Source organism: Bombina bombina, chromosome 2, assembly GCF_027579735.1.
Source record: "Bombina bombina isolate aBomBom1 chromosome 2, aBomBom1.pri, whole genome shotgun sequence".
NCBI lineage: Eukaryota > Metazoa > Chordata > Amphibia > Anura > Bombinatoridae > Bombina > Bombina bombina.
The window spans coordinates 1006672808-1006688564 of NC_069500.1; the positions used below are offsets into that span (position 1 = coordinate 1006672808).

At 39.6% G+C, this 15757-nt stretch overlaps 1 protein-coding gene across 1 annotated transcript in view; it reads left to right on the forward strand.

Moving 5' to 3' along the window:
* Positions 1-15757, forward strand: part of UGT8 (UDP glycosyltransferase 8) — a 268405-nt gene that overhangs the window by 219378 nt on the left and 33270 nt on the right. The window lies entirely within an intron of this gene.

A 15757-nucleotide genomic window follows, 5' to 3' on the forward strand; every position in this document is an offset into this window, starting at 1 on the left:
GCCCTTCTTGTCTCTTTTTTTGTATTCTTAGCTATAAGTCACAGTCCTGTTTTCAATTTTTATCAACAGAGACTCTCAGGTTATCAATAGAGACCCCGAAACATTTGCATCCAACACACATCTAGATCCCAGATGTCATATTTTGTACCATGCCCTCAGAGAAATTACGTCCTACCTCTAGCACCCAGGATTTCTAATTAGTCCCTTTCATTTGAAGGGGCATGAAATCTAAAAAAATTTTTTTCATGATTCAGATAAAGCATTCCATTTTAAACACATTTATAATTTACTTCTATTATCATATTTGCTTCATTTTCTGTGTGTCCTTTGTTGAAGGAGCAGCAATGCACTACTGAGAGCTAGCTGAACACACCAGCTGAGCCATTGGAGAAAAGTATATCTGTGTAGACAATCAGACGCTACCTCCTAGTAGTGCATTGCTGCTCCTAAGACTACCTAGTCATGATTTTTAACAAAGGATACTGAGAGGACAAAACAATTTAGAAAATAAAAGTAAATAGATGATTTGATTAAAATTGCTGTATCTGAATCAATTTAAATATTGACTTTAGTGTCCTTTTAACACCCACCTAGCCCCTAATTGTCCTACTTAATAAAGGGGTAGGTTACAGGTGGTGAGATAATGACAGTGCGGATCGTGATAAGAAGTATTGCTGGACTATGCTAAGTTAGCATTACTAACATTAACACGAAACTTGATATTACAAATCCATGGTAAATCTCATTTACCAGAGAAAGCTTAGCACCACTGACATCACTCTAGTCAATCTATACTTTCAAGGGAGATAGTGCTAAATAGCACTCATATTAAAAGTTGAAAGTTATAGGGTGCGCTTGAGATATGATGTATTCAACTGCAGAGGGCTCTAATGTAGATAAAGAGAGAGAGAGAGAGAGAGAGAGAGAGAGAGAGAGAGAGAGAGAGAGAGAGATACATACATACACACTTTTGAGCCCTTCAATGTCTAATTTTTATTCATTTGTAACATTTTTTAATGTGTTTTGAATAGAAATACTTCAAATTCCTAATTTCTTCATTTAGAAAAAAAGTTATTTAAAAAAAAAAAAAAAAAAAAAATATATATATATATATATACAGTATATATATATATATAATACTAAATAATCAAAGCCAATGAGTCTTAGCAATTTTTTCAGCAAAGAATTTTAATGGTTTCACACTATGTCATGATCAATCGGACATTACTTAGAAAACCGTTGGAGAAGACCAAAGATACACTCATTCAAATCCACACAAACCCCATCCACCAAACATATCCGTACCATATAATCCTAAAGTAAAAATCAAAAAATGAGATGAAAAATAAATAACAGAAAAACACCCCCAGGGCGTCCCCAGGGAGTGAAGGACAGCAGCACCTGTCTCATAACTTGTAAGAAATCTTATAGCAATTTCATTTCAAGAAAGCACAAGATAATTCTCTTCATTAAAAAAGAATAAACTGTATCCAATGTGTTGAAAGAATTAGTACAACATAGTCATCTCACTTGAATCCGGATACTTTGTAATTTACGAACTTTCAGTCCGGTCATTTATAGCGTGTGATGTCCTGTAATGGACCCAGGATACTTGTAAATACTTGAAATTACTAATGGTGTTTGTAATCCGTGTTATATTGTGTCACACAGGAAAATTCAAGCTGTCATTATTGAGCCACGGGCCAGACTCTATCCCGTGCCTGAGCATTTAACATTTATTAGGTGGTGTGGTCACTTTTTTATTACTATATATATATATATATATATATATATATATATATATATATATATATATATATATATATATATATATATATATATACAGGGAGTGCAGAATTATTAGGCAAATGAGTATTTTGACCACATCATCCTCTTTATGCATGTTGTCTTACTCCAAGCTGTATAGGCTCGAAAGCCTACTACCAATTAAGCATATTAGGTGATGTGCATCTCTGTAATGAGAAGGGGTGTGGTCTAATGACATCAACACCCTATATCAGGTGTGCATAATTATTAGGCAACTTCCTTTCCTTTGGCAAAATGGGTCAAAAGAAGGACTTGACAGGCTCAGAAAAGTCAAAAATAGTGAGATATCTTGCAGAGGGATGCAGCACTCTTAAAATTGCAAAGCTTCTGAAGCGTGATCATCGAACAATCAAGCGTTTCATTCAAAATAGTCAACAGGGTCGCAAGAAGCGTGTGGAAAAACCAAGGTGCAAAATAACTGCCCATGAACAGAGAAAAGTCAAGCGTGCAGCTGCCAAGATGCCACTTGCCACCAGTTTGGCCATATTTCAGAGCTGCAACATCACTGGAGTGCCCAAAAGCACAAGGTGTGCAATACTCAGAGACATGGCCAAGGTAAGAAAGGCTGAAAGACGACCACCACTGAACAAGACACACAAGCTAAAACATCAAGACTGGGCCAAGAAATATCTCAAGACTGATTTTTCTAAGGTTTTATGGACTGATGAAATGAGAGTGAGTCTTGATGGGCCAGATGGATGGGCCCGTGGCTGGATTGGTAAAGGGCAGAGAGCTCCAGTCCGACTCAGACGCCAGCAAGGTGGAGGTGGAGTACTGGTTTGGGCTGGTATCATCAAAGATGAGCTTGTGGGGCCTTTTGGGGTTGAGGAGGGAGTCAAGCTCAACTCCCAGTCCTACTGCCAGTTTCTGGAAGACACCTTCTTCAAGCAGTGGTACAGGAAGAAGTCTGCATCCTTCAAGAAAAACATAATTTTCATGCAGGACAATGCTCCATCACACGCGTCCAAGTACTTCACAGCGTGGCTGGCAAGAAAGGGTTTAAAAGAAGAAAATCTAATGACATGGCCTCCTTGTTCACCTGATCTGAACCCCATTGAGAACCTGTGGTTCATCATCAAATGTGAGATTTACAAGGAGGGAAAACAGTACACCTCTCTGAACAGTGTCTGGGAGGCTGTGGTTGCTGCTGCACGCAATGTTGATGGTGAACAGATCAAAACACTGACAGAATCCATGGATGGCAGGCTTTTGAGTGTCCTTGCAAAGAAAGGTGGCTATATTGGTCACTGATTTGTTTTTGTTTTGTTTTTGAATGTCAGAAATGTATATTTGTGAATGTTGAGATGTTATATTGGTTTCACTGGTAAAAATAAATAATTGAAATGGGTATATATTTGTTTTTTGTTAAGTTGCCTAATAATTATGCACAGTAATAGTCACCTGCACACACAGATATCCCCCTAAAATAGCTAAAACTAAAAACAAACTAAAAACTACTTCCAAAAATATTCAGCTTTGATATTAATTAATTTTTTGGGTTCATTGAGAACATGGTTGTTGTTCAATAATAAAATTAATCCTCAAAAATACAACTTGCCTAATAATTCTGCACTCCCTGTATATATATTCCATAAAATAAATACATTCTCCTGGGTCAGCTACCTGGGTGCAAATATGCAGAGTATAGAAACCAAAGAAAATGCACTCACAGTATTTTTGTGATATCAATAAGTCAAAAATGTATTGAAGTTTCGGGGACTAATATATCCCCTTTTAATATATCCCCTTCATCAGTATAAAAATAATGTGCCAAACAACACTCTTATATAGTGTATAAAGTGAATAAATTAATTGACCCAAACCTGCTGTGAACATAAAATTAAAATACGCTATGCTCTTAGCTGGAACGCACGCCATGCGTACCACTGGACCAGAAGTGACCTTACTTCTGGTTTCGGAGTAAAAAGAATATACAAGACTATAGGGGATATTTATCAAAGTGTCAACTATATAGCATTCGCAGGTGTCAATACGCTTGCCTAACATCGCCAAACACTGCGGCCGCATATCTCAATACACTCTCCTTATTTATAAACAAAGCCATCAAAAACCTGCACACCAAGTACGGGGTGATGAGCATCAAACTATTGTTAACTAACAGTCATCGATGATGCTGTTATTCATGTTTTTCCCAACTTTATTTACTAAACTGCTGCAAAGTACACTAACACCCATAAACTACCTATTAACCCTTAAACCGCCACCCTCCCACATCGCCACCACTATAATAAACCTAATAACCCCTAATCTGCCACCCCCGACATCGCCGCAACCTAAATAAAATGTATTAACCCCTATTCCGCCGCTCCCCGACACCACCGCCACTAAATAAACTTATTAACCCCTAAACCTCTGGTCTCCCACATCACCACCACTAACTAAACCTATTAACCCCTAAACCGTCAGTCCCCCCACATCGCAAAAAACTAAATTACGCTATTAACCCCTAAACAATCCCCTAACTTTAAATTAAAATTACAAGATCCCTATCTTAACATAAATTAAAACTTACCTGTAGAATTAAAATAAACTAATTTTAAACTATTAATTAACCTAACTATTATACTACAATTACATTAAACTACCAATTAAATAAACTAAATTACATATTAAAAAAGTAAGCCTACTAAAATTATTTAAATATACAATTAAACCTTATTAAAAAGTACTAAATTACCACAAAAAAACTGTTACAAAAAAACACTAAATGACGAAAAATAACAAACCAAATTATCAAAAATAAAAAAATGTACACCTAATCTAATAGCCCTATCAAAATAAAAAGCCCCCCAAATTAAAAACACCCTAGCCTACAATAAACGACCAATGGCCCTTAAAGGGGCCTTTTGTGGGGCATTGCCCCAAAGATATCAGCTTTTTTACCTGGCAAAAAAAATACAAACACCCCTCCCCCCCAGCAGTAAAACCCACCACCCAACCAACCCCCCAAATAAAAAACCCTAACTCTAAAAAAAAAACCTAAGCTACCCATTGCCCTGAAAAGAGCAATTGTATGGGCATTGCCCTTAAACGGGCATTTAGCTCCTTTACTGCCCATATCCTAATCTAAAAATAAAATCCACCCAAAAAACCCTTAAAAAAACCTAACACTAACCCCCGATGATCCACTTACAGTTGTTGAAGTCCCGCTTGAAGGATCCATCAAGCCAGCGAAGTCCTCATCAATGCGGCAAGAAGTCTTCATCCAGACGGCCTCTTCTATCTTTATATAGCAGGCGAAGTCCTCATCCATGCGGCAAGAAGTCTTCATCCAGGCGGCCTCTTCTACCTTTATCCAGCCGGCGTGGAGCGGGTCCGTCCTGAAGCCATCTGATGCAAAGCTCCTCTTTTTGCGGTCACCGCCGTAAACTGAAGCTTCAATGCAAGGGATGCGATTCAAGATGGCATCCCTTGCATTCCTATTTCAAATTAGCCAATAGGAGGCAAGCTTCTGAAATCCTATTGGCTGTTCAAATCAGCCAATAGGATGAGAGCTACTGAAATTCTATTAGTTGTTCAAATCAGCCAATAGAATATCAGTAGCTCTCATCCTATTGACTGATTTGAACAGCCAATAGGATTTCAGAAGCTTTCCTCCTATTGGCTGATTTGAATTTAACACTCAATCAGCCAATAGGAATGCAAGGGACGCCATCTTGAATTGCATTCCTTTGCATTGAAGCTTCAGTTTACGGCGGCAACCGCATGGATGAGGTCTTCGCTGGCTGGATGGATCCTTCAAGCGGGACTTCAACAACTGTAAGTGGATCGTTGGGGGTTAGTGTTTTTGTAAGGTTTTTTTGGGTGGGTTTTATTTTTAGATTAGGGTCTGGGCAATAAAAGAGCTAAATGCCCATACAAATGCCCTTTTCAGGGCAATGGGTAGCTTAGGTTTTTTTAGAGTTAGGGTTTTTATTTGGGGGGGTTGGTTGGGTGGTGAGTTTTACTGTTGGGGGGTGTTTGTATTTTTTTTTGCCAGGTAAAAGAGCTGATATCTTTGGGGCAGTGCCCCACAAAAGGCCCTTTTAAGGGTCATTGGTAGTTTATTGTAGGCTAGGGGTTTTTTTTTATTCTGGGGGGACTTTTTCATAATTTAGGGGGGCTTTTCGTTTGTTTTTTTCGTAACCTTTTTTTTTTTTTTAGTAATTTAGTACTTTTTAATAAGGTTTGATTGTATATTTAAATAATTTTAGTAGGGTTAGGTTTTTTTAATATGTAATTTAGTTTATTTAATTGGTAGTTAAATTTAATTGTAGTATAATAGTTAGGGAAGGTTAATTAATAGTTTAAAATTAGTTTATTTTAATTCTACAGGTAAGTTTTAATTTATATTAAGATAGCGATCTTGTAATTTTAATTTAAAGTTTGGGGGTTGTTAGATTTAGGGGTTAATAGCTGTATTTTTTTGCCAGGTAAAAAAGCTGATTTGGGGGTTGTTAGTTTTAGGGGTTAATAGCTTAATTTAGTTTTTTGTGATGTGGGGGGCTGACGGTTTAGGGGTTAATAAGTTTATTTAGTGGCGGCAGTGTCCGGGAGTGGCGGAATAGGGGTTAATACATTTTATTTAGGTTGCGGGATGTCAGGGACGGCAGATTAGGGGTGTTTAGACTCATGATTTATGTTAGGGTTTTAGGTGTAAACGTAACTTGTTTTCTACCATAGAAATTAATGGGGTATACTTCATTGTCTTGCTGCATTGAACATAAGCTTTCGGTGCTTTCAGACTCCCACTTATTTCTATGGCATCTGCGGCCTCAAGGGTGGTGGATTGAAAATCAGGTATGATGCGTCGGAATAGCCACGAGCGTACCTGTTAAATGTTTGATACATGGGGAAAAGTGTCAAATAGAGCTAAATGTGTAATCTGAAGATCTGTAATGACGTAAGCATCGATCTGCGTCGAATTGAGATAGCGGGATGTTACATCACAAATTTTAACATTTGCCGATCTTGAGGCTTTGATAACTAATGTGACAGTGGTGGGGAAATTACTGGTGGTGGGTAATCACAGATGATGGTACACATATACATATGAATGAAAGCGACAGTCTCAATAAACCATATGCAATGTTGCTCATACAACAGAGCAGAAGATAACCACTCCATAGAGAATTCCCCTATCTCTGCTGAGGTGCAATGGTAATACACGGCTTCACAAACTGGTGCCCTGAAGGTATAATTCAATGTGACTCCCCAGGACACAGTGTATAACAAGGCACATACCTGCCGATTTCTCTGGACTCTAAAGGCATTCACCTGAAGTGGCAATTCTGAAATCTGCTCCTCCTCCGTGGATTCAATGCCACGCAGTCCTGCTGAGCGGTCCGGGTACTTTCTTTGAGACCGCCTCCAATGGCGGCAGAGCCGGTTTCTTTTCCTCCTGCTTTCGACCCTTGCAGTGTGATCTCCCTGCAGTGACGCTTACACCCACTGCCTGTTCTCACTCAAAGGCCACAATATAGCAATATGAAAAAGATATAGAGGAGCACAGACCGGTGTTTTTATGCCAGTGAACAAATTAATTTACACAGTGGCGCCGTAGCGCTAAATGAGTGAATAGTTACACATAGAGGGGAGGGGATAAACAACCCGGGGTTAAATACAGAAATAGTGTCTCACGAGCTGAAAAGTAAAAGGTAGACGTGTTTCAGAATATAGCCTTACTCTTTACCTGAGTTAAAAGTGTGCAACGTGCTAGTTAAAACTATCAGCCCTGTTTCCCATTGGATAACGGGTTCACACCCCCTTCTTTATATTATCCAATGGGACTGATTCGAAACTATGAGCTCATTAAAAGAGTAAACATTGGGTGATATTGACCTGTCGATCGGTAGCTAGTAACTCACAACCGGCTAAATCAACCTGTGTGTATAAAATAAATTATTAATACAGTTTACCTGCAATGACCCACAGTCAATAGCCAGACCGGGTTCTGCTGTGTGCGCTCACCCACACACTGTGATAATTGTATTAATCAACAATGCAACCACAGAAAGCACTCCAGCTTCCTTAACTGTATAATGGTGCTGTGTTCAGTGAGCACAACACAGACAAGAACAAAAATGCCTTGTACCCATACATTGTTCTCTTGTTGTTAATTCATTTTATATTTATTTTTTTCAAACCCACTCTGTCTCCCAGCCATATGAGAAAACCATATTCTCTATTGCCCAGACTAATGGGTAAGGCAGAAGGGCCAGAAAGAGGGGGGAGACCCCCCCAACAACCAGATGGGAGTGGATTGATTTACTGTATGATAGGTATAAGCCCCCTCACTAGCCTACACAAACACCATAACAACTAATAGATGGACTGTGTCTAATAATGAATAAACTAATCAGCCATACTATAAAGTGCCATGCAAAAAAGAGGGAGTAATGGCAAAGGGTTTAGTTACCCGGGATAAACTTTGAATTGTAAGGACAAAAATTAGCAGGTAAGGGGGTTAGATTTGAGGTATACTAAGTTGCACCCAATTAAATGAATAAATAGATGTTTGGACAGATAGAATCCCCAACCCCTCAGGGTGAAGACAGACAGCACCAGATGTGGTAATTACCATTCACATAACAAATGAACTATACACCTGTGGGCAAGCAAGGTCTCACCAAAAATTGATAAGCTCAAACTCTGAGTTAAGGCCCTCTGGAACCCTGGTCCTCAGCTTGAAGATCCAGAAGGCCCCCCTCTCCCCCAGCTTGCGGTCCTGTCCCCCCCTAAGTGGTGGGATCCACTCTATGATGGTCCATGTAAATTATGCTGTACTTTTCAGGTGTATGCCAGAGAAATTGTTCACCAAGGGAATGGTGAGTACACCTGCCCTTATGTCCGCTAGGTGCTCTTTAATACGGGTTCTTGCCTCCCTGGTAGTTAACCCTATGTATTGAAGAGAGCAATCTTTGCAGTTAATCACATATATAACATATGTCTACCTGCAGTTAAGGCAAAAGTCTATCTTAAATGTTTGACCTGTAATCATTGAGCTGAAAATTTCACCTGTGGCAAGCCTTTCACATGCCACACAGGTACGATGATGGCAACGAAAGGTGCACGTACAGCTCAACCAAGAAGAGGTAGAAGACCCTTCACTTCTGAGTCTGTTGGGTGCTACTATGTTACCAATTGACCTATTCTTCTTATAAGAATATCTTATTCCTTTCTCAACCACTTCTTGTAAATTATCATCTGCAGATAGTAATTTGAAGTGTTTGTCCACTATCTGACAAATGTCTCTATACTGTCTGCAGTACTCAGTCATAAAGGTCACTTTATCACTGTGACCTTCTAAGGACTTACATTTGTCTATCCCGCTCTTAGAGGGTCCCAAGAGACTGTCTCTGGAAATACCTCTCACAGTATTTCTGGCCTTGGATATCACTGAACTACTATACCCTCTGTCCCGGAGTCTCCTGATGAGATCATCCGCTTGTTTCTCATAGACATCTGCCTCACTATAGTTTCTCTTGAGTCAAAAGAACTGGCCTTTGGCTACACACTTGAACACCCCTTGGGGATGGCAACTATCCACATGCAATAGTGAATTCCCTGAGATGGGCTTACGATAAGTTTCTGTTGTAATACTTTGGCCAGGAATACCCTTCAGTGTTACATCAAGGAAATTGATAGTGGTGTGTTGTATTTCATTGGTAAAATTAATGCCCAAGAAATTATCATCGAGGCTATCTATGAATGCCTGTAATGCAGTCTAAGTACCCCCCCAAATGAAGAGGAGATCATCTATAAAGCGACCTTACCAAATTATTTCTTTCCTGAGGGGATTTCCCTCCCCATAGACGTGGGACCACTCCTACCAACTCATGAAAAGGTTGGCATAAGTGGGGGCAAATTTTGCCCACATAGCTGTCCCACGCCTCTGGAGAAAGAAATCCCCCCAAATTCAAAATAATTATGACCAAGAAGGAAACCGGTCACCTCCACTACAAAATCCACAAACTTGGAATTTGTTCTATACTGTCTTTCCAAAAAGAAGCAAATTGCCTGTAGGCCTCTGTCGTGTGGTATGGAGGTGAATAGTGACTTAACGTTAGCCGTAAGCCATATGTAATGGGGCTGCCAGACCACAGGAGAGAGGAGATTCAACACATGTTTCGTATCAGATAAGTAGCTCCACAATGATCCCACCAAGGGCTGTAGTACATAATCAAGCCACTCCAATAGGTGCTCCAATAGGGAGCCAATGCCACTTACAATTGGCCTACCCTGTGCATTTTCAGTGGACTTATGAACCTTTGGCAGATGGTTAAATGTTGCAATAGCCGGGTTAGGTACCATTAAGTAATTTTGTGTGTTTGTATCAATAAACCCCAGTTCAACTCCATCATCTACAAGGGAGGACAGTTGTCGTTGGTATGATTTTGTCGGATCACCCGACAAACTGATGTAATCATCGGTATTCCTAAGTTGTCTGTATGCTTCCTCTCGGAAGCTACTGATGTTAAGTACCACTATTGTACCAATGAAATACACCACTATCAATTTCCTTGATGTAACACTGAGGGGTATTCCTGGCCAAAGTATTACAACAGAAACTTTTCACAAGCCCATCTCAGGGAATTCACTATTGCATGCGGATAGTTGCCATCCCCAAGGGGTGTTCAAGTGTGTAGCCAAAGGTCAGTTCATTCAACTCAAGAGAAACTGTAGTGAGGCAGATGTCTATGAGAAACAAGTGGATGATCTCACCAGGAGACTCCGGGACAGAGGGTATAGTAGTTCAGTGATATCCAAGGCCAGAAATACTGTGAGAGGTATTTCCAGAGACAGTCTCTTGGGACCCTCTAAGAGCAGGATAGACAAACGTAAGTCCTTAGAGGGTCACAGTGATAAAGTAATCTTTATGACTGAGTACTCCAGAGACAGTATAGACATTTGTGAGATAGTGGACAAACACTACAAATTACTATCTGCAGAAGATAATTAGCAAGAAGTGGTTGAGAAAGGAATAAGATATTCTTATAAGAAGAATAGGTCAATTGGCAACATAGCAGCACCTACCAGACTACCAGAAGGGTCTTCTACCTCCTCTTGGTTGAGCTGTAAGGGCACCTTTCGTTTCGTTGCCATCATCGTACCTGTGTGGCATGTGACAGGCTTGCCACAGGAGAAATTTCAGCTCAATGATTACAGGTCAAACATTTAAGATAGATTATTGCCTTAACTGCAGGTAGACATATGTTATATATGTGATTAACTGCAAAGATTGCTCTCTTCAATATGTAGGGTTAACTACCAGGGAGGCAAGAACCCGTATTAAAGAGCACCTAGCGGACATAAGGGCAGGTGTATTCACCACTCCCTTGGTGAACCATTTCTCTGGCATACACCTGAAAAGTACAGCATCATTTACATAGACCATCATAGAGCGGATACCACCACTTAGGGGGGGGGGGGGGGCAGGACAGGACCCACAAGCTGGTGGAGAGGGAGGCCTTCTGGATCTTCAAGCTGAGGACCAGGGTTCCAGAGGGCCTTAACTCAGAGTTTGATCTCATCAATTTTTGGTGAGACCTTGCTTGCCCACAGGTGTATAGTTCATTTGTTATGTGAATGGTAATTACCACATCTGGTGCTGTCTGTCTTCACCCTGAGGGGTTGGGGATTCTATCTGTCCAAACATCTATTTATTCATTTAATTGGGTGCAACTTAGTATACCTCAAATCTAACCCCCTTACCTGCTAATTTTTGTCCTTACAATTCAAAGTTTATCCCGGGTAACTAAACCCTTTGCCATTACTCCCTCTTTTTTGCATGGCACTTTATAGTATGGCTGATTAGTTTATTCATTATTAGACACAGTCCATTTATTAGTTGTTATGGTGTTTGTGTAGGCTGGTGAGGGGGCTTATACCTATCATACAGTAAATCAATCCACTCCTATCTGGTTGTTGGGGGGGGGGGTCTTCCCCCTCTTTCTGGCCCTTCTGCCTTACCCATTAGTCTGGCCAATAGAGAATATGGTTTTCTCATATGGCTGGGAGACAGAGTGGGTTTGAAAAAAATAAATATAAAATGAATTATCAACAAGAGAACAATGTATGGGTACAAGGCGTTTCTGTTCTTGTCTGTGTTTTGCGCTCACTGAACACAGCACCATTATACTAGTTAAGGAAGTTGGAGTGCTTCCTGTGGTTGCATTGTTGATTAATACAATTAGCACAGTGTGTGGGTGAGCACACACAGCAGAACCCGGTCTGGCTATTGACTGTGGGTCATTGCAGGTAAACTGTATTTATAATTTATAATTTATACACACAGGTTGATTTAGCTGGTTGTGAGTTACTAGCTACCGATCCACAGGTCAATATCACCCAATGTTTACTCTTTTAATGAGCTCATAGTTTCGAATCAGTCCCATTGAATAATATAAAGAAGGGAGTGTGAACCTGTTATCCAATGGGAAACAGGGCTGATAGTTTTAACTAGCACATTGCACACTTTTAACTCAGGTAAAGAGTAAGGCTATATGCTGAAACACGTCTACCTTTTACTTTTCAGCTCGTGAGACACTATTTCTGTATTTAACCCCGGGTTGTTTATCCCCTCCCCTCTATGTGTAACTATTCACTCATTTAGCGCTATGGCGCCACTGTGTAAATACATTTGTTCACTGGCATAAAAACACTGGTCTGTGCTCCTCTATATCTTTTTCATGTTGCTTTGATAACTAGGTCAGATTAATCTTGCAGCAATTACAATGCAGAATTCCAGCATATTTTCAGTTTGACACTTTGATAAATAGGCCCTTATGTACAGAAAAATAAAAATCAAAGAAACATATCTGCACACACAGTGTGAACACATTCTAGTGTATGTGCATCCAAAATTAAAAATGCCTGTCAATGAGATAAAGAACATGGCTGCCATGGTAACTGCAGACGCTATTGTCATGATCCGGTGTACATGCGCTCAGGACACAGACCCTCGGGGCAGTGGTAGGGATTTGAAGACACTGACCCCTGACCCAGGGAAGAGTATCCTGGACGTGGATAGATGATATTCTGTGATTCATAGTTGCTAGAAGTTATTGTAGAATAAATTGAGAGTGCAACATTTGTATACAATATAATCTGGCTTCACTGTGACTTATAGTTAGTTAATAGGAGTAGCTGCAGGATTCAATGAGTGGAAAATATAGCAATGTGGAATGTTCAGGCTTCAGAGTAAACTAGTAAAAGATTGACACTTAGATATAAACTAAGGTTTGTTGCAGGTTCACAGTACAAAATATTATATAAAGCTGTATGTCAGTATTAAGCACAGGTGATAAACAAGCTGCAAGTTTAGGCATTAATTACTGTTTTTGCATATATTGGAGAATCACATGAAAGCTTTTAACTGAACACATAAATGCAGAGTTCTGAATATGTTAACATATTTGCAGCAGGATATTTCATAAATGAGAACTTGTAGCAGAGAAATAGTTATAAAGTTCGAAGTAAGATGCTGTTGTTGTAATTAGAGAATGATGATAACCAAAAGCATACTTGTGTTTTATAATAAAGTTCAGAGTTTGTTAAGTAGCAGAGTCCAGGAATGAAATTATTTGGATACTTGCGATTTGATGATTTTAAGCATTGGTAATAGAAAATGCTGTAGCTTGAAATGGTTGGTAAATACATGCAGGAAACAGTCACAGACCTCTGTTGTTCAGGATCACAACTTCAAAGTTAATGCAAAGCACATTAAACCTGAGAACGCTTAAAAAGAGGCTGAGGGAATCAGGTGCATGAATGATTAATCAGGCAGGCAAGCTGAATGTAAATACTGCCCAAAACCAGCAGTCATGGAAGGAAGTCTTAAAGGGATAGTGACATTAGGCTGAGATATGTTACAGCTATTGATTGCGAATGCTTATACGTATGTCCACAACCAAGGAGTCTCCTGTGAACATATTAGTGCACCATAAAAGAGTAAAAAATATATCAACTAATTTTGTCATCAAAGTTATGTGTCAAAACAAATCATGTGACAAATAACTGGCCAGAGAACTCTCCGATGTAGGGTTCACCACATGTTAAATCATGTATGATAACCATTTCAACATCTTTGTTAGTTACTCATTTCCAGAAAATCTTATATATCAAATGTTTAAGTGCACCATTGGGCAATCGTTATAGCCCATAAACTCCTACCATCTATATGCTATGCTAGATGTAGTGATATTCTGTAACAGATGGTTATACAAATCAGTGTCATAGCCATTATATACAATATATACAAATGTCTTGAACAAACAAAAATAACAGAACTTATTATATTGGACGTATACATCTATGTCTTCAACTCTTTGGAATCTGGTTGATGATAATAAATTATAACACGTTATAGGCTCAAATAGGGGACACCAATGGGATTGTGTGACTCCCATTCATCTGTGGAACAGTGGAATGTCAGGGTGCCCACAGTATCAAATACCAAACCTAGTAAACACCCCAGCCCCAGTTGCATATCTGGAGAACCTACAGACTGAAAGGCTTGCCGTAAACCTGGCTACAACTGTCTCCACTGTCACAGAGATACTGCACCCCAGGTCTGTGTCTTGTGTCATCTCCTATATATTTACCTTAAAATCAGGTATAGAATTAAGTCCATGGGGTAGATGGTTTCCAATCTGTACATCCATTCAGCTTCCCGTCTCAAGAGAAGTTTGTCCCGGTCTCCCCTTCTGTCCAGTTTAGGGACATGAACAATGAGGATGATCCTGATAGACAATATCAGGTGTGATTTCTCCAAGCAGTGATGTGCCACAGGTTGGTAAGAATGACCTTTATCCAGCGCCTGCCTAATAGCCGATCTGTGATTGGCCATTCGTTCTTTCATAGTGCCCCGCGTTTTACCAACATAATAAAGGGCACGGGGCAAATAAGAATGTAGATCACATGTGTTGTATTGCATGAAATTGAGTACCTGATCTTGTAGGTTTTGTTCCTGTGGGGATGATGAAAAGACTTTGTGGCAATTAAACAGTTACATGTCATACAACCTAGACACTTGTAACAACCCTTAATGTTGGTCCTCTGTGTGTGTTGGTAACATGGTTTAGGATCGGTTTTGACTATAAGGTCCCTTAAATTGGTCCCTCTTCTATAGCCCACTATTGGTTTGGTATTTGTGACACAAGGTAACTTAGGGTCAGAAGTTAACAGAGACCAATGTTTCCTCAGAGTGGTACCCGCTTGGGTGGTGTTGGGTGCGAATGTGATAACCATGATTAGTTTTTTCGTTCGCAGCTTCCCTTTCTCTGTTTGTTTGTTTGTTTGTTTGCATCAAATCTGTTTGACAATAGTGTTGAACCTCTTCCATCAACCACCTGTGTTTTGTAGCCCCTTACTAGAAATCTATCTCTGACTTCTAGTAACTGGGAGACCCCTGCTTCTGTATGTGAATTATTTCTCAATGCCATGATCATTTGTGACTTAACAATGCCCTTAATAAGTGAGGGTGGGTGGCAGCTCTCAGCCCTCAACAGGGAATTTCGATCAGTTGGCTTAGTATAAAGTGTAGTACCTAGTGAGTTCTGTTAGATAAAGATAGGCAAATCAAGGTAAAGTACACTGTGTTCCTCAATATTAATCTTATTAATATTAATCAAATTAATTTTATTAATCAATATTAATCTTAAATCGTACTGTAGAGTCAGTATTATTGTATGTGGTGAACCATGTTTCTGATGATTCACGACATCCCCTCCATATAAGGAGGATGTCATCGACAAATCTTTGATAGAAGATAATAGATGGTTCGTGTTGGGCCCAAAGATATTGTTTCTCAAAAGAGGACATAAATGTATTCGCATAGGCTGGGGACATATTGGAGCCCATGGCCGTCCCTGCTGTCTACATAATATGTGTCTTCAAATTTGAAATAGTTCTTGTTCAAACATATTTC